This window comes from Tachypleus tridentatus, chromosome 10 (assembly GCF_004210375.1).
Source record: "Tachypleus tridentatus isolate NWPU-2018 chromosome 10, ASM421037v1, whole genome shotgun sequence".
Classification (NCBI taxonomy): Eukaryota; Metazoa; Arthropoda; class Merostomata; order Xiphosura; family Limulidae; genus Tachypleus; species Tachypleus tridentatus.
Genome location: NC_134834.1, coordinates 152,856,234 through 152,877,017, shown reverse-complemented (window position 1 = coordinate 152,877,017; position 20,784 = coordinate 152,856,234). Strand labels below are relative to the sequence as shown.

Genomic DNA, 20,784 nt, shown 5'->3' with positions numbered 1-20,784 from the left:
GGTTGGTGTACTTATCATCTGTTCACGTTGATTGTCTTATTTTGTCTTTTTATTTGATCTTTAAAGAATCTGATCAACTTTTTAACCCCTTAGTTAGCCTAATATATTTTGTTACCTGCTTAGGTACAAATACTAGCTTCTATATAATAACCTACACATAAGACGATATCTACATTAGTGTAGAATTATTAATGCAGTTATTTTGACATGAAAACTTCATTCTAAAAAAAGATATTTGTCAACCATCTATCAGATGAGAATCATAAGATAATGATTTAATCAATATGTAATATCACATCTGAGGTTAGAATATCAGACGAGAAATTGTAGTTACTATCCATAATCCCATCTGTGTTTGGGATGCATAATATTGAATTACTCACTACCCATAACTTCATATAAGCTTACAATATCGGTAAATTGATTTGCTAACCATTCATACTTTCATTTTAGGTGTGAATGTCAGGAGATCCATTTATTATTCATAATTTCATATGGGTTTAGAATGTCAGAACAGCGATTTACTAACTATCCATTATCCGATATAAGTTTAGAATAAACAGAGACTTACTATCTTAATCCTATGATTTTTAAATATTCTTTACATAATATACGTTTAGAATATTAATACAGAAGCTTACTGTCTTAATCACATCTGTGGTTAAAGTGTCAGGACAAAGATTTATTTACTATTCATAATACTATCTCAGGCTAGATGACTTGCTATTAAAATTCAGATTTGAGGTTAGAATATCATAACAGATATTTACTTACTATCCGTTATCCTATCTGACATTAGAACGTCAAGACAGATATTTACTTAGTAATTTATCCAATGTGAAATTAGCATTAGAGACTTACTATTTGATATCCGATCTAGATTTAAAACGTAGGGTAGAGATTTTCTTAATATCAATAATTCAATCTGCGGTTAGAAAATCTGAAAAGCACTTAAATTGTTGTCAATAATTCCACCTAGTTTAAAATCGTAAAGCAAAGATCAACTTATACTCATAATCCTATTTAGAGAATTAAAGGACATAAATTTATAGAGAATTTATCATTTTATATTGGCTTAGAATCTTAGGAAAGTAGCTTAATGGCTATCTATAATCCCACTTGAGGTTGAGGAGATAATGTCAGGATAGTAATAGACTTACTATTCATAATATCATATCGTATTAGAATGTCACAACTGTGATTTACTGACGATCTGCAATTTCATATAAGGTTAGAATGTCACAACAGCTGGGATTAGAATCTGAGGGCAAATAATTACCGTATTATTATTCGTTATTCCAAATGCAATTATGGATAATAATCGAATCTTTATCTTGTAGTTCTGATCATAGGTGGGACAAAGCAAATATCTCTGACCTGATATTGTAACCTCAAATAGGATTATTGATATAAGTGAATCTCCCTCTCTCTATTGAAATCTTAACCCGCGGCGGGATTACACATATTAAGTAAATCACTATTTTGAAATTTTAATTGTAGACGGGATTATTATAATGAGTAAATCATTCTCCTCACATTCAAATTGTACATGGCATACGGTTAGGACAGAGGTTTACTGACTACTGAAAAGGACAAAAATTGAATTGCCATCTGTAGTCCCAGTAGAGTTGGTAATTTCAGGACTCAGGCTTACTTGCTATTTGTGATGTTATCGGAAGACAGAAATTTACTGGCTATACCTAATCTCACCTGACTTCGAGAAACGAGATATTTTCTATATTCATAATTGTATTTAAAGCTAGGCTGTCAGAATATCAAGAGAGAGTTTTACTTAATGTCTTACAACTTATTTGTTCTTTTCTTCTTCAGTGACATTCGAAAGACCCACCTTATCATTCTCATTTCTGTTCTTACCAGCAAACCTTTTATCCAGGGTCCAAGTCTCGGGTCAATAAAGAAAACTGGCTTAATCATGGTCTTGTATACTTCGGCTTTTAGTGTCTTTTGTAATTTTTTGTCAAACATGGCTGTAGCTTCTTCCTTCCAGTCTACCTAGATTCTTCTCTCACAGCTTTCTTACTTCATCCTTCTCTTTGAATTGTACTTCTTAAGTGCCCAAAATATTCTACCTTCTCCAGCGTCTTCCTGTCGACATCTGTGATTTTGACCTTCGTCTTTCTATCTACCTCTCACTATGACTTCTGTTTTACTTAGATTCATTTTCAGGTCTCTTCTTTCAAAACTCTTCTACTATAACTTAATTTCGGCTTATAACTCCTATTCACTTTCAGTTGTTAGGACAAGGTCTTCGACGAACAATATCTTCTACAAGAGCTCTTCAAACATGCCCGCTTTGTCATACACCGTCTTCACAATTGTTCTTCGTCTTGTATTCTTTACGCTTCTTAATTTTTACGCATCTTCTAGTTCTTTGCCTCTCCCAGTCCGTGTTACTATCTTAGTTTCCCAACTCTCTTATACAGCTGATCCATCGGTACTCCTTGCAAACACTTCACATTGCCTGGGAAACAGTTGTGTGTGTATCGTGTGGGGGATAAATCTATTACATAACGTGTGATCCCTTTCCATATTTGTTTTGCAATATTTTACGTTCGGATTGCAAGCCCTGACAACAACTTTCCTCCCTTTCCAACCAGGCTTGTGACCGGCTGATCCATCAAGACTGTAAGATTCGAAACAGTGTGACAAAGTAAGACTTTAAGTAGGCATAAAAATTGACTCCATATTCATATGAATGTTACGGAACGATATTTATGAACAAATATGCGATATAGTTTGTCACATAAAAAGGGAACTCCTAGAGAACGCCTTTAAATGACTCTAGGGTTAGTCAGCAGCCCGTATAAGTTCATGAACCTTGCTATTGTATTCCTCGTCAAAAAAACGCTGGTCAATGACATCAGTAAATCTGGTGACAAAAGTCTAAGAAAGACACTGCAAAACACGCCTATTACACCCGTGAGGATTTAATACCTGGAGATTATTGACATTGAGTGATTAATTCTACATGATTTCGACACAGGATAGGTGTGATTAAAGCAAGCTTCGTTCTGATAATGTGTAGGTATACTGTATGAGAAACACCTGTTAACATATATTCCTTGATGTAGACGTCGTGTCAGCATTTTACATTTAAGTAAAAATACTCTTTAAACATTTTGGAACAAAAATGTGAGACGTGTTTCATAATTGTAAACTGTAAAAGAAAAGTATTTCATTTAGGATAAAATGTGTTCATGTTTGTTTTGTCATCAATAAAAACGTACCTTTTTCTCATTCAGTAAACACCTAAAGCCAAAAAGATTTTAAGATAAAGAACGGTAATCAGAAGCTGTTATGTTGTCCAACTCTTCCTTCCCTATCCCTCATTATAGCAACATTTCCCATCCATCTCCAGTCAATTTCAAGTATCCATTTTACTTACTGTGTTAGCTAATTATCTAAGTACGTTCATGGAGCCCCCTGTGACGCTTGCTCTTCCTGGTTTACTTCTCTAGCGGAACAGCACTTCCGGTAAGATTAAACAACACAATTTAGTTATTTGTAAGCCTCGACTTTATATAGACCAAAGTTTAACTATTTATTTGTTGTAGTTTTTTGGTTGTTTCTTTTGTCTTATCAACTGAGTTTTGTGCAACTTAATATGAACTTATTATAAACAGAAGTCTACCTCTATCAAGGGTCAGAAATTATTCGAAATTTAAACGTAGGTCTGTGAGTGTGTAATGCCAACACAAAATAAACGATTTTTAAGGTACTGGTGGAAGTAAGACCCACATTTGGTCAATTTTCGTTTTCTAATTATGCGGGGCCGGCGAAGTTGAGGTTAAACTGGATACAAGATGTACCCCAACGCAATCTGAGTGTTACTTTCGTCAGTACCTCAAAAGCTAAGGCACACTGCATAACTATCTATCTTATGGTGGGTGAATAGGTGATATATGTTTGTTTTGCTACTGCAATGTCTTTTTTTTTCATGTTCTACGTAAAATTAATTTTTCGTGATTTAAGTAAATGTACAATTAATTATATACATATTTGAAAAGCTAAACATTAAAGAAGAGAATACATCAAAAGGAAGGATAGCGCAAATCTTACGCAGCATATCTAAACCTTAGAATGAAATACAGTTAAATGTAAGTTCATGAAAGAGAGAAAAAAATGCAGCCACAGTACAAACATCCAACATCAGATAAAAATTGTAAGGTAGGTCACCATATAATGTGCCTTAGTTTCTAAAGGTAGTCGCGAAACTAAGACTCAAATTTCGTGGGAGGTACACCATCTATCCAGTTTAACCTAAACTTCGCCAGCCTCTCATGAACAATAAAAAAAGTCAGTAAATGTGGGTGATCTAACCCACAACGCCCCACATTTTTACCACCTTTTTCCTCTGCAGCCAGATGTCAGAAGGTGATTGCTCGCACACGCACACACACACACACAAATTAAATAAAAATAAAAAAGCAACAAGAAATAGTACAATACATTACATCAATGGGGGAGACAGTAAGACTATGTTTGAACTTACCATTCCAGCCCCTAATATAAATGCCAGGATGTTAAAGTATAATTATATCAATCCCAATCAATGTTATAAGTATAGCTCCAATCCAATATACTTCCATGCTACTATCTGGATCTTCACTAGTTCTAAAGGGATATACACTGTAGCAAGTCTTACAGATGGATTGTGGTGTATCTATCACAGCATTAAGCTACCTATATAAGATAAGAAATCTCCAATAAGTAATTCCAATTATTTCCCTTACAATAAAAGTTTTAAATTATTTTTATTGTGCATATTATAATGTTACATCACTATTTTCAAATATGTATAAATATTTTTATATTTATTATAAAATAATTTAAAATATGTAATTAAAGTTTTCTCCTCAAACCCATTAAAATTAATTTATGTACTATTATATTAATATTAGATATTAAGAATTGTACAAATTATACAATACTTAAGAAGCTTTGACTGAATAATGTTCTGTGTGGTAATTGGTGGTATATTACTGTTTGGAGTGGTGTGTGTGTTTTTATAGTAAAGCCACATTAGGCTAAATGCTGAGTCTACTGAGGAGAATCGTTTGGAATGTGAAGTAAAAAAATTTAAAATGTAAATTTATTTTGACATAAATATTAATATTACAATAATCATTAATTACGTTAATGTTATAAATTTAAATAATGTATATCATTATTTGATATAGAAGTATTCTCAATCTGTAGAACTGCAGGATAATTGTTACCCATATAATTACTTATTCTTGGATTATTAATATTAATAGAATCGCCAATGTATCATCCTTGTGATGTGTTCTATTCTTTAATTTTTAACTTTTCTAAATAATTAGTATTACTCAATGTTGTGTGGTGATGTATTAATATACGCACATGCACATTTCATTATATATATATATTATTTATTTAATTTTTGTGGACACTAGTTATCTATCATGTGTTCACTATATTCAGACTAGCTAGCTCTTTATAATTTCCAAGCGTCATACCAAGTAGCAGTTTACTGTTGTCTCAACAGGAAAGTAGCTACCAGGGAACGGTTTGCTGTTGTCTTAATAGAAAAATAACAACTACTTGATAGCAATTTCCCGTTGTCTCAACAAGAAAATAACAACTACCAAGTAACGGTTTACTGTTGTCTCAACAGGAAAATAACAACTACCAGGTAGTTTACCCTTGTTTTAACAAGAGAATAACAACTGATAGATAGCAATTTACCTCTGTCTCAACAGGAAAATTACAAGTACCAGGTAACAGTTTACTATTGTCTCAACAGGAAAAATAACAGCTACCAAGTAGCGGTTTAATGTTGTCTTAAGAAAAAAGTAGCATCTTTGGAGTTTCAGGTTATTTTTGCTTGATGAAATTGAATAGCGAAGTAATAATAACAGGATAAAACATAATAAATAGGATAAATATTTTTAAAATTAGAAAATAAAGCTCATAATGTTAGTTATGCATTGGTGTAATTAAATTACACAAAAATAAGAAAAATAATGAAAATGCAAAAAGGAAAAAATAATATCAAACTTTCATGGGTCAAACGGGCATAAAATACCAAGTGAGCATATCAGGCAATAAAACAGTGATAATAGTCGGAAAATATTGGGCTTGGCTAAAATATACAAAATATTAGGATCAGAAGAAGTACACAAAACATGTGGCTTTAGTTTGGTTTCTTTGGAATTTTGCGCAAAGCTACGAGAGGACTATCTGTGCTAGCGATACCTAATTTACAGTAATAGACTAGAGAGAGGGAAGTCAACATTACTTTTCGACAGCTCTTGGGCTACTGCTAACCACCAGGTCTTGTCAGGCCTGAAGCTAAGGCTCGACAATGGTACAGAAAATCACAGGCTTTGCAGTAGTACAAAAAAATATCAGGCTTGGAAACAGTGCAGAATATATGAGGCTCGAGAGTTGTACAGGATATTAGCCTTGGCGATGATACAAGTAAGAGCTGCCGTAATAATACAGAAAATAAACAAACTATGTAGTAGTACAGAAAAAATGGCCCGATAATATTGGAAGAAATATAAGCAATAGAAAAACGTAAAAAGTGTCGGGCAAATTACAGTAATATAAAAAATCTGTAAGACTACAAGAACAAACATTCTGCACAAAAATACCAAATGTACTGAAGTGCCCTTGAAATAGAAAGTCGAAAATAAGTACTGTATTTTAACACGTGTGTCCTCACCATTACCTATTTACCAGTGTCCACCACAAACATTATGTACGTTGTTTTATTAATTTTCAAACATAACTGAAGGCATTTCAAGAATAAAGAAGCCACATGTATTATTCATTTATGTTATGAAATATTTCCGAAGTCGTCTTGTCGCGTTCTTCAGTATTTCACAACTTTAAAGTTACGTTTCTTGGGGTTAACTTTCACTAAAAGATTGGTTTCCGTATCTTGTGTATATGTTTTGTTATAGCAAAGCCACATTGGGCTATCTCTGCTGAGTCCACCGAGGGGAATCGAGCCACTGATTGTATAGTTTGTTTAAAACACCAATCAGAAACGGGTACATGCGACAGGTTGGTTCATTACCGTTCATTTCAACTTAGTAACAGTATGATTGAAAAGTGTAGTATTTTTATTATAAAATCAATTGAGCCTAAATTTACGATGTTTTACGTAACTTGTAAATCCGAAGAGTTACCGCTGTACCAACAGAGGACCCGTATGTTGCGTATTGACAGTTTAAAGTAGCATTGTAATTTTACTAAAGATCCTCAATTATACGAGGAATACCAAAAACGATTTTCTCAATTTTCTTTTTTTAAAGGTGTGTTACAAGAAGAATAGATACTGTCATAATCAAGATTCAGCAAGATAAGAAGAGTAGATTCTGTCATAATCAAGATTCAGCAAGATAAGAAGAGTAGATACTGTCATAATCAAGATTCAGCAAGATAAGAAGAGTAGATACTGTCATTATCAAGATTCAGCAAGATAAGAAGAGTAGATACTGTCATTATCAAGATTCAGCAAGATAAGAAGAGTAAATACTGTCATTATCAAGATTAAGCAAGATAAGAAGAGTAAATACTGTCATTATCAAGATTCAGCAAGATAAGAAGAGTAAATACTGTCATTATCAAGATTCAGCAAGATAAGAAGAGTAAATACTGTCATAATCAAGATTCAGCAAGATAAGAAGAGTAGATACTGTCATTATCAAGATTCAAGCAAGATAAGAAGAGTAGATACTGTCATTATCAAGATTCAGCAAGATAAGAAGAGTAAATACTGTCATTATCAAGATTCAGCAAGATAAGAAGAGTAGATACTGTCATTATCAAGATTCAGCAAGATAAGAAGAGTAGATACTGTCATTATCAAGATTCAACAAGATAAGAAGAGTAGATACTGTCATAATCAAGATTCAGCAAGATAAGAAGAGTAGATACTGTCATAATCAAGATTCAGCAAGATAAGAAGAGTAGATACTGTCATTATCAAGATTCAGCAAGATAAGAAGAATTGATACTGTCATTATCAAGATTCAACAAGATAAGAAGAGAAGATACTGTCATTATCAAGATTCAACAAGATAAGAAGAGTAGATACTGTCATAATCAAGATTCAGCAAGATAAGAAGAGTAGATACTGTCATAATCAAGATTCAGCAAGATAAGAAGAGTAGATACTGTCATAATCAAGATTCAGCAAGATAAGAAGAGTAGATACTGTCATTATCAAGATTCAGCAAGATAAGAAGAGTAGATACTGTCATAATCAAGATTCAGCAAGATAAGAAGAGTAGATACTGTCATTATCAAGATTCAGCAAGATAAGAAGAGTAGATACTGTCATTATCAAGATTCAGCAAGATAAGAAGAGTAGATACTGTCATTATGAAGATTCAGCAAGATAAGAAGAATAGATACTGTCATTATCAAGATTAAGCAAGATTAGAAGAGTAGATAATGTCATTATCAAGATTCAGCAATATAAGCAAGTATTTAGTTTTAATTCTAATGAAATTCATGATCTTTTTTAGAAAAGTTCTAAGAACAGACATGTAATATAAATGATCTTGATAGGAGCGGTGAGCAATTTTAGTCAGAACTATAGACATGTGTTCTCAGTGAAGGAGAGTAGGATTCTGTTTAAATATAGCTAATACTTCCCTGTTGTTGTTAAGAGAAAACAAAAAAAGGCACCGCTTACAGACAGAAGAAAAGGTTAGTTATACTGTCACATTTATCATTTTATTCACATGTAATTTGTGTGCTTTAAAAATCACCGTGAGTGGGTAGGGGTGAGAACAAACCATGACCTTCACTTCATATTGAACAATACAAAAAAAAAAAAACGTTTAAAATACTAACTCATAAATTAAAACATATTTCACTATATATGTTTGATGTTTTTGAATTTCGCGCAACACAAGGGCTATCTGTGCTAGCCGTCCCTAATTTAGCAATGTAAGACTAGAGGGAAGGCAGCTAGTCATCACCACCTACCGCCAACTCTTGGGCTACTCTTTTAATCAACGAATAGTGGGATTGACCGTCATATTATAACGCTCCCACGGCTAAAAGGGCGAGCATGTTTGGTGCGACGGGAATTCGAACCCGTGACCCTCAGATTACGAGTCGAACGCCTTAACCCACCTATCCATGCCGGGCCAGGGTGAGAATGAAGTTAAGTTTTTAAATTATCAGTATTGTAAATATACTTGAATGCCCAGTGGATTATATGCAAATATTTGAACTACGGTGTTGTATCCGAAATTACCATTAGATTTTAACAGTTCAGCATTGAGTTTGTCCCATTTTTAACTCGCCACGAGTGATATTTAAGTTGTATAGTTTGTTTAAAACACCAATCAGAAACGGGTACATGCGACAGGTTGGCTGATTACCGTTTATTTCAACTTAGTAACAGTATGATTGAAATGTGTAGTATTTTTATTATAAAATCAATTGAGCGTAAATTTACAATGTTTTACGTAACTTGTATGTAAGGATTTATGTCAAATATCAAGTTTGTTCGGGGTCATGGAATTAGTTGTTTAAGTCGTTGAAATTGGTGTAAAAGTACGGGCAGACTAAAAATCAAGTTTATTATCATTTTTTAATATCTTAAGCCTTACATTTGCCGTCAGTGAGTTGTATTCTTCTGCCTTGCACTTGTGGTTTTCAGACATGCGTATAATACAAATACTCACAGCTAAATTATTTAGTACCACTTATAATTTGTTAAATAACAATTCAAAACTAAATTATATTTTCAAATGAATTTACTGGTATTATCCTCTGGTTAAAAACAAACACCTGGTGAGACAGACAGGCACTGAGACAGTCGTTCTTTTAGAAAGAGAACTAAAGAAATGAGGGATCGTGCGCGAACAACTAACGCACATTGACGTCAGTATCTACGTGATTCCAGTACGTTTTGCAATTTAGCACTTGGTCAGTCAATAAGTGTGAGCGGTTCTCGAATTTCACTTCTTTTCTTCATAATTTATGATCAATTTCACTAAAATTAGTGAGAAATGTGAAAATTGGAATCTTAGTATGATTAAGACACAATTTAAATATGGTGAAGCTAATACAATTGATAACAGTAGAATAGCCAATTTAAACGACAGGTAAACAAAATAATATGAGTATTAATACACTGTCAAACTATTGTTTTGTTACTTGAAAATAAGCATAATTTCAACATGTTGGTAAAACCTTGTTCTAAACTGTTGAGGGCAAGGCCAGGTAGTTAAGGCACTCGACTCGTAATTCGAGGATCGCGGGTTCGAATCCCCGTCACACCAAACATGTTCACCCTTTCAGCAGTGGGGACGTTATAATGTGACCTGTCAATACCACTATTCGTTGATAAAAGAGTAGCCAAAGAGTTGGCGGTGGGTGGTGATGACTAGTTGCCTTTCCTCTAGTCTTACACTACTAAATTACGGACGATAAGCGCAGATAACACTCGTGTAGCTTTGCGCAAAATTTGAAACAAACCTAAACAGTAAAATGATATATATTTACTGCCAATAACTTTTCAAGCTGTTATAAATTTTAACATACAGGATAAGTATTATACAAATATTAATCTTTATGAAATATCTTCTATTACATAAGCCTGGTCATAAAAATAATTTTGTATACTAATTTAGCAAAGCTTAGCTTTGGTAGTTGTGACGTAGAGATGGGTTTATTTTGAAAATAAAATTTTAACGCTTGACAAAAAACAGAAATAATTGTTTACTTATATCTTAATGAAAAGAAGAACAATTGAAAACGTTTTTTTTTTAAATACAGGCCTAATATAGCTAGTTTCAAATACATAGATGTCAAGCACGAAGTGGTCATGAAGAACAACTTTCTTTGGTTTCCACTGGTCTCGTCTCAATACATGAAGCCATTTTCTAGACAATTCTAGATTTGAAAGCCACTCATGACTACTTCTTCTAGAATATTCAGACTCACAACAAGTCATTTGAGGCATTTTTGAGCTATTAAATCCATGAATCAAGCAGAAAGCATCATAACATGGTGAGACAAAGAACATGATTAATATACACATCCGGGTTTTCAACTATAGAAAAGGATCCCATCGGTACTGGCGCCCTCTATCGGTATAATTATCACGGTCCTTCATTGGTAACCATGTGGTGAGTTAAAACAATGAATTTTATACAATTACGAACAGTTTACAGACGGAGGCAGTCCTGTTGTTGGGGTATCTCCTAGCAGAATATAGGGTTTCCTGTTACGGGAGTATCCACGGATTATGCCAATTCGGTCCTTGCGGAACTTTTAAACCAACATGTGAGATTTTCCATTAAAGGTGTACACAGACTGTATCATTCAGTTTATTAGGCAATGTTAAACCAACAACAATAATTTACTCTTACTGTTAGTTTTTTACAGACTGTTTCAGTTAATTTCTGGTAAGTTTAAAACCAACATGTATGACACATTGTATTAGTCATGTTTGTGAAGAATATTCAACTGGCATTTATGATTTCCTGTAACAAGTATCTCCCCAAGGGCTATGCTAGTCTAGTTCTTAAAGAAATTTATACCAGTATGTATGGTTTCCTGTTACTGATGAAAATACACCAATGATTTGAAACGCTCGATTTTTTGGATGAGATTTTGTTATGTTGGGAACTAACTTGTTTTAGTCACCAGTTTGTTAGTTACTACTCTTTCTCTTAAAGACTTATCAATTTGTCATAAAGTGACTTTCTACGAGTTGCTACTAGAATGACTCTAACTTAGTAGGTAGAACGTTCAGTGAGTGTGTGATCAAATCCTACTCGACTGAAAAAGTACAATCCCAAAAATAAAGATTATTTCTAGATAGTTTTTTGGTTTTGTTGAAAAAAATGAATTTGTGGGTTTGTTTTGTTAAATTTACTATCACTTAAGTCTAAGTAGTGCGTGGTATTAAGTAATTCCACATTGCTTCTTAAACATTCGATTAGAAGCAAGTAAATGATACAAAAATGAGTGAAATCATTAATTTTCTATACAAAATATACATTGAATATGGTTATTTCACGCAAAGAAATGACTTGCAATAATAATGGTATGTTTTTGTGACTCGTGAATTCTTAGAATTCAATAACCAACAATCGTGAACCCACAATCAATACGGTACACAAACAGTTTAAAAAGCCAAAATTTTCGTATGGGCTATAATTGCTAACTTTACGGTTAAGGAACTTGATTAAGGCTAATGAATGGTTCAACAATATTTTAATTTTTTTGTACAAAAATTTGAATGTTGTTAGTTGTTATTATCTATTTATCTTTGCTGGAAAATCATAACTCGGAAAATATAATATCACGTGCGTCATGTTATGACTGTCATTCTCTTCCAACCATTGAGGGGTTTTACTGCTGCCAAGCCATACTCTTAAGTTTCTAATACTAGATTCTAATGGAAACGTTTCTACAATGTCATTTTATTGTGTGTTTTCAGTTGAAATGCATTCATAAACAGAGGATGATTTTTTTTTCTTTCTAGGACCAAAGGTAACTGTTTTCGTAATCATTCTCTTGCAACTTTCTTGGACGGAAATCACGGAATGCTTCGACAAAGGTTTTAATGTATATTTTGTTTCATTAACTTAGAACCAAACCAACAGTGTGACTTCAGTGCGAAGAAAGACAGTATCAAACTATTGGTTTTTTTAGCTGCTGGATTCTATTCTGGCCTGTGTCAAGAAATAACGAGCCCTGTATAATATTTCTTGTTTCATGACATCCTTTACTACTGGATTTCCGCTCCCGCAGGGTGCCACAAACTGGCCAAGTGACTACTAAACAGACTGATGGCTAGGCTGACGAGTTGGCCCCCACCATCAACACTCCGGGGGAGCCGTGCAATACGTGAAAAACTACTCGACTTTTGCTAGAAGCCACAAGGGTCCAACACACTTTTCATACAATGAATGGACGCAGGCAAGAGACCTACTCGAAGAGCGCAAGTTGCACGTGCATGCAACGTCACTTTCTGGCATTACTGAGACTTTACGTACTATTTGTTTCAATTGCCTAAAGCTACCTCATTTTAACTTATAAAACAACAAGCGACCTCTATAAAAAGTATCTTGCACGTCAGAATAATAGCATATCTTCATATCTGTTGACATGCTCAGTGAATAGGTTTTTGAATACGATCATTGTCTTTAGTTGCTTACAGTCCAATGACTGGTTAACATAAAGAATTCTAACATATATATATACATGTATCTGTATATTATAGTTCTGATTATTACCTCAAAGCAAGAAATGTGACAAACGTTTATATTTTTCAGAAAGCTGAATAATAAGCAAGTTAATATGAATAGTAACAACGATAGTGTGTACCAGATAATCTCAAATATATAATTAATAAATAACAAAATCAACAAATAGTACAAAATAATTAAAGATACAGAAGGTTTAAACGCCGTGGAGAAAGTTTTTGTTGTTTGTGATTTTGTAGCAAAGCCACATTGGGCTATCTGCTGTGTCCACCGAGGGGAATCGAGCCCCTGATTGTAAATCCATAGACTTACCGTTGTACCAGCGGGGTACTTTGTTGTTGTTATTGAGAAATAATCACTCTTTTTAAAGAAACAAACAAAAGAAAAAAAAAACATGAGAGGGCGCTCTCGTTAAAAATATTCAGAACACCCCTGGAGAAGACAGCAATAAGCAACCAAAACACAAGATATAAGACTCAGCAGATAGCCCGATGTGGCTTTACTATAAGAAAACACACACACACACACACACGAGATATAAAGTAACTGGGCATCCGGTGATTTAGTGTCAAAGCTTGAAGATTTATAACACTAGTATTCAGAGGTAGCCCATTGAAAAGATTTTCGGTATAATTCAAACGACAACAACAATAACAAAAAAGTGTAAATTAGTGAGTAATTAGTATCTACTAATATATGCATTTAAAACTACCTAAAAGCACTCACCTCATCGTGTGGACTGCTAACCATAACAACAGTTGCTCCTCTGTCTTCAAGAGTAATGATGGTAAAGATCCGTTTTTTAAGTAACAATGAGGAAAAAAAATCTTTCTGTCACACAAACAGTCACAAGTTCTCCAACCAAATATTGTTGATTTTCTTTAACCGTATTCTGTTAACGACTCACGTAGAGCTTTGATTTCTTCAAATGAAACATAGATGTGGAGATCGAAACATTCCTGGTGATTTAGCTGAGACTGTGTCTTCACTGACGTTCTAAAAGGATTTTGCCGAACTTTTAATCTGACCTATTACTCTAATTGTGGAAAAAACACGAAAACACCCGCCTTTTAAAAGAGCGCTATCCTGATATACAGCACTATCGCAGCCACAATGGAAAGAAGGCTGACGTAACCAAAACGTGGCCATCGAAATATTCCGTGTTTTACTTTTATTGGTTTGAAACTCATTATAAACTTTCATTAATCTCAATGAGTTCCTGGTTTATTTTCAATCACACTGGATGTACAAAAGGCTACAGGTATTATGATTAGTTACGCTTGTAACGGATTTAGTTATATATTTATTTTAATATCTGCATTTGTTTTACTTTTATGCATGTGACTTATACTGTTGGACGTTCTTGCGCAAATCCAGCTTGCTTTTTAAATTTGTAGAAAATTCTCGAGAGTAAGAATCAACAATATATGTTTTACGAAGGGATTAGCGTATTTTCGAATATCGCGACTAACGAGTGTATAAAAGCATGCCATCGCAAGACGCCAAGAAACAGTAATAGAATATTATTGGTCAGCTGCAGTCAATTATAAGCCTCAGAAGCTATAATTGTGATTAACACTTATTAACAGGAAAACTACAGAATTTGGCCAAGAACCTTATAGATTTCGAACATTTTTAACAGTTAAACTTCAGTGAATTAACTTCAGGTGTTAGTTAGTACTTCTGAGGACATTAAATATCTTCGTCGTAAAAAGTCAGGTTATAAGCAGTGTGAGGCCAGCAGAGAAAAGATAGCTAGCCAGCTTAAGCGAGTATCAACTGTTAATTTGAATTAATTTGTCGTCGTGAACTTGGATCATCAGTAAAATATTCAGTTCTAGACCAGACAGAACACTCAATAGAGTTTCCTTTTTCTTGTTAAAGCACTTGTATATAAACTAATATTTGTAATAAGAATTTGTAGTAACATTTATTATAAACTGTATTGTTGTTTGTATATTAAAATATATTTGTTTTAAAAAAGAAAATGGTGCGTATTAATCTTTTGGGCAAATATCCTAAATTTGATGCATAATATATTAAAATTAAAATTTTCGGCTATTTCAAATCGTAATATAACAACACAGGACTCGTTCAAGATACAGGGATTCGATTCCCCTTTATGTACTCAGCAGATACTTTGCTATAAGAAAAAACACACACACTCACTCATCCAAGATAAATTATAGTACGTAACACACTGCATATTATACCACTGCTTAAAATGTGGTCAGTAACACTGGGTGTAGAAAACAATGTCGCAGGGATTAGGGTCAATTACACTGGCTATTATACAAATACTTCAAACGTGATTAGTGACAATGGATGTAGAGAAGAGCGTAGGGAATGTAATAAGTGACAGTGGGCATTATACAATTGCCTAAAATGAAATCAATAACACTGGGTGTATAAAAGGCTGCAGGGGCTATGATTAATTACAATGGATATTTTACAGCATCCTTAAAAGTGGTCAATAATATTGTATGAGCAGACAATTGCAAGCACTATGGTCAATTTACACTTGACATGAAAAAAGTACTGGAATTGGAGTCCATCACACTAGATGTACATCAGATGACTGTCGATGTTCAGAGCATTGAAAGTGGACTTGCTAGATGTGCGATCATTTGCACTAGACACTTGGAAATCTGTCAGTTTTTCCCTCGTGGTAGATTCCTTTCTCAGAAAAGGCTCTGTATTTACAGTTTATCTCCTCTGGGACTAAATATGCACTTATGTGTTTGCTGTGCCTGGTGTCCCATGAAAAGGAAGGTAGGATCCTGCTGGTTGAGGGATGTTGCTGTTGGGTAAGTTTATGTCAGTGACACTTTAACACACCATTTTGGACTTAAATTCCTGTAGACAGGTGGTCTTGGGGTAGCTCACCCAGAGTCAATCAGCTGATCTAGTTTGGGTTTAGCACTGCGCTCCATCCACTTGTAGGACTCCACGGTGGGTGTGGTTATTGGGCACTGAAGCTTCCCATTTTCTTTGATCCTACATCCAGTGCGTCCACCCCTCTAAAAAAAACACGTTGATTGAAAAGTTACCACACTTGAAAAACTCTGAAAGGCAATCTCCACCCCATTCTGCACCTATACCTCGTTTTTCCATCATCCATTCTTTATCAGACATTCCTTTAGGGGAAATGACCCCCTTTATATTAAAAAAAAAGATTAAAGAGCTCGATAGCTCTCCAAAGTCAGTTAATACGATACATTGTTGGGACATCTTGAAAACACTTACATCAAAACATCATCTTCGAGTCTAAGATACACAATGGACTTTCAGCAGCTTGGCGTATATCCACTCTTATAAAAGGAATGTTCATATATGGACGTTTACATCGCCACGACCATTTGCCACTTGTCAGTTTATCAGAACTTTAAGGTATAACCAAACAAACATGCTCTTCTTTCCAGCCGTTGGGGCGTTATATGTTATGATCAATCCTTCTATTGATTGGTAAGTAACCTAAGAATTGACAATAAGTGGTGATGACTACCTGCTTTTCCTCAATCTGCTAAATTATAGATGGCTAGCGCAGATAACTCTCGCAAGCTCTGCGCGAAATTCACAAAAAACCTAGCAAACAAACATGGTTGATTACCACATGGAATAGAACCCTGAATTTTAGTGTTGTAATTTTGTAAACTCACCGCTGTTCCATTGGTGTCATTGACGTTCTATTTTTAGGAACGGTTGATGTTAGTTGGTTGTTTGTATCTGCTATGCTCACCTCGAGTAATCAAATAGATTTTAACGTTGCAAGTAGGTTTGTTTGTTTTGAATTTCTCGCAAAGTCCCTCGAGGGCTATCTGCGCTAGCCGTCTCTAATTTAGCAGTGTAAGACTAGAGAGAAGGCAATTAGTCATCACCACCCACCGCCAACTTTTGGGCTACTCTTTAACCAACGAATAGTGGGATTGACCGTAACATTATAATGCCCCCACGGCTGAAAGGTGCGAGCATGTTTGGTGCGACCGGGATTTGAACCCGCGACCCTCAAATTACGAGTCGAGTGCCTTAACCCACTTGGCCATGCCGGGCCCTTGTAAGTAGGTAAACTTACCGTTGTCTCACAGGGAAACAGACTGATGTTATAGAAGTGGAGTGTCTAATCAAGGTCTTTATTCGAGTAGGATGAATATTTGTGTTTTTGTAACACAATTTTCCATGACTTTTATTATTTTGTTGTGAGATTAGTTTGTGAAAAAGAAAAATGAAAATTTAGGAAGTGCTAAAGTAAAAATGAATATTGAAAAAATTTCTCTGATATATCTCAAAAAGCCAATTCAATTACGTATTTTAGAAAACACATAGTTCATAGATTCAAATTTCAAATCGCTGGTGGTTATAGCGCTTGAGTCGTAATTTGAGAGCCACGGGTTCGAATCACACATGTTCGCCCTTTCAACCGTGGGGGCGTTTGTGTATAACAGTCAGTCTTACTATACTTTGGTAAAAGAGTAGCCCAAGAGTTTACGGTGGGTGATGATTACTAGCTGCCTTCCTTCTATTCTTACACAGCTAAAGTAGAGACGGCTAGCACAGATATCCCTTGTATAGCTTTGCGCGAAATTGTGGTCATAAAATACTTTATTAGTGTGCTTGTGTTTTAAATCCGAATGTTCGCTATTCGCTGTCCTTGCGCAAAAACATGCTTCACACTTTAGAGCCATTTTACAAGGTAAATCCCAACACTCGGACTCACAAGAGTTGGCAAGGCCTGGTATTTAGGATGCATGACTTATAACCTACAGTTCGCATGTTCAAATTCTGTCATTGTGATGCGTTTTAATTTGTTTGTTAATCCGTTTTGTTTTTTTACTAAAATATGGCCCAAAAGTTGGCAGTGTCTAATGTTGACTATCTACTGTCCTTCTAGTTCATTACTTCTAAATTAGGGACAGCTAATGCAGATATCCTTTGAGTAGGTTTGCCCAAAATTTAACAAAAAAGAAAAAAGTTGCGAGTTAGTTCTGTTGACTAGTTGTTTTTCATGTAGAATATTATATACAACTGATATATGGGCGATTACGTTTAGATATTCCTTTGTGTAACTTTGAGCAAAAATTTGGAAACAAAGAAAGAAACTGTCAAATAGTAATTCTGTAACATATATCAGAGTTGTTTACCATTACCCATCCAATTTCTCTTAATTACTGCATCATGATCATTCTAGAATATTTATTGCTAAATCTTTTCGTACGAAAGAAAGTTAAGATTATATGTCTAACTTCATTTTAAATAAATTTTACAATAATCGTGACAGATCTATCGGTTAAATCACTACTTATTATACCTTACATAGCTGCCCGAAAGATATGTGTTTGTTGTGATAATAAGGAACTCAGAGAGGTAAAATTGAGCTAAGCTTCAATAAATGGTTTGGAACTAAAGTTTGTTCTTTACATTTTCAAAAACGGAAACTTTATATTGAGTTTATAACGCAATAAGGAATCAAAATTAAATAAAAATATATTCTGATATTCCAATCTAATCACACTCGTGCCACTCCACATCACCTAAGTTTACGTAAAATAAAATGAAGTACAGTATGTACAAGGCTGCAATCTTGGAAGTTTGAAGCCTGGAACATATTACCTTTTTCACCGTTTATTTATCCAGGTTTACCGTCTGTCGATAAGCTGTTTCGTGGGGTTATCTGCTCGAAAGAGTCCTAACACAGATATATTATTCATAAGGTATTTTGTGCATAACATGGAAACAAAATAAGGAAAAACTAGATTTTAAACATTTCAAAAATAAACTTTTCATTACATCACTTTTTGAAACCATACGTAACTCATTAAGACTTAAGGTATTTCAGAAAAAAAAAATCGTTAAGCTTGAAAACTGCATATGAAAAACGATCACTTGCAAACGGTGCAGTTGAGGGTTCATGCAAAGGAGCTAAAGAAAAACAATGCATTACGTCAAGAGAGACTTTCGGTAATCATTCTCGGACATCTCATCATTCAAGTTTTTGTATTTCAATTACTCCCACAGATTTTCGGAGTTCTCCTTCTATGGGTATGACGAAGTTAAAGTTATCCTCTGTATATTTTTATGACAATCTTTCTCTTTTATTAACTCACACTTATAGGTAACAAACTCTGTAAGATAATTTGTGACCTATATTGTACAAGATGTAAGTTATTCCGATTTGAAGACACTAAAAATTCAACAAAAACTGTTAAAAGAGTCACGTTCTAAAAACCAACAAACAAACATAGAAGAGAGTAAAAAGTCTCACCTAACGGAAAACATAATAAGTCTACCCTTAAAAATCATATATTTTTTCTTCTACAAATCATAAGTCCACTTACTTCAAATCATAATTTCCTTATAGTATAATCCCCTACTATAAATCTTATGGACTATACTTAGCACAAATCATAAGTTCACATACTACTAACTTTAAGGACTGCATGCTGTTCAAATCGTAAGACATCTATCCACTACAAACTAAACCTAGTCCACCTACTACAAAACATAAGTACTTCAGTTTGTACAAACCTCAAAGCGTTCACCTACTATAAACCATAAGTCCACTTACTACAAACCATCTACTACAAAACTTAAGTTTATACATATATATAAACTACAAGTACTACAAACCACACGTAATCCATATGTAGTGAAGCAGAAGTAATTGGGTTGTCCTTACTTTTGGTTCAATACGTAACAACGTAATTCACAACAAATTTCATCCATATTTAATGACAGTTAGGGTCAGTCTATATAGTTGAAAGTTATCTTGCAGCTTGCATTATATCTGTATTATATATTTTGGAATGTTTCAGCATGTTTTTATGGAATATTCGAGTATATTCTAAAGTACTGTAGCATATTCTGAAATATTCCAGAGTATTCCATATTATTCATAATGTTCAACATCATTCCATACATAAATAATCTGTGTTGCCACTTTTTACTTCTGAAATATTCTGTATTACATGATTATAGTTTCTAGAATTTCTCTGAGGGTGTATGTGCATTTAAGTAGATTCTTCTGTATCATTTCAGCTGATACCCTGTAGGCGTAATATTGCAGATGACTACTGTAACAAGAAGCAAAATTACACTTTGGCTGCTTGGTTCAGAAGAAATTACACTATCAGGAGATAAATTGCTTTCAAATAGGCAAGTGCTATTTGGGGTTTTCTACAATCATAAAACATTACATAATACAGTTTGCGAAATCTCAAAGGTCAGAGAAGCTGCAGCTTTTTGGAACAACATCAAGTTTCAATTCCTCCTAAACGTCGTGTCATTATCAAACTAGAGAAACCTTTTGAAAATATGGGCAAATCAGAAGAAAAATTAAAAGAGAAAAACCAAAACATAGTGAGCTAATGAAGCAGAGTTTGTCAATAATCTGTATGACCTTTTAGATATCACTCACAGGGATGTTTTGACCATGATCAAGATCCCAAAAGACAAGGATTTTCTTTTCTCTAGAAAGAAAGAGAACATCGTTAGTACATGGGCCAGATGTATAAGGTTCTCTCTTTAAAGAAATCAAGGTCTAATGAAAGAAACG

The 20,784-nt window shown here is 34.1% G+C and overlaps 1 protein-coding gene across 3 annotated transcripts in view; it reads right to left on the bottom strand.

Annotated features, from left to right (window-relative positions):
• LOC143230655 (uncharacterized) overlaps positions 1 to 20,784 on the bottom strand; it is a 107,674-nt gene that overhangs the window by 42,119 nt on the left and 44,771 nt on the right. Inside the window, exon 2 of one of the 3 annotated variants that reach the window (XM_076464546.1) lies at positions 13,962 to 14,231. The exons of 1 other annotated variant lie outside the window; for it this stretch is intronic. The gene's annotated coding sequence lies outside the window, so the exon portion shown is untranslated. Of the gene's footprint in view, positions 1 to 13,961; positions 15,110 to 20,784 lie in introns of those variants that run through there. One more of the 3 variants, XM_076464545.1, reaches the window with a different exon arrangement.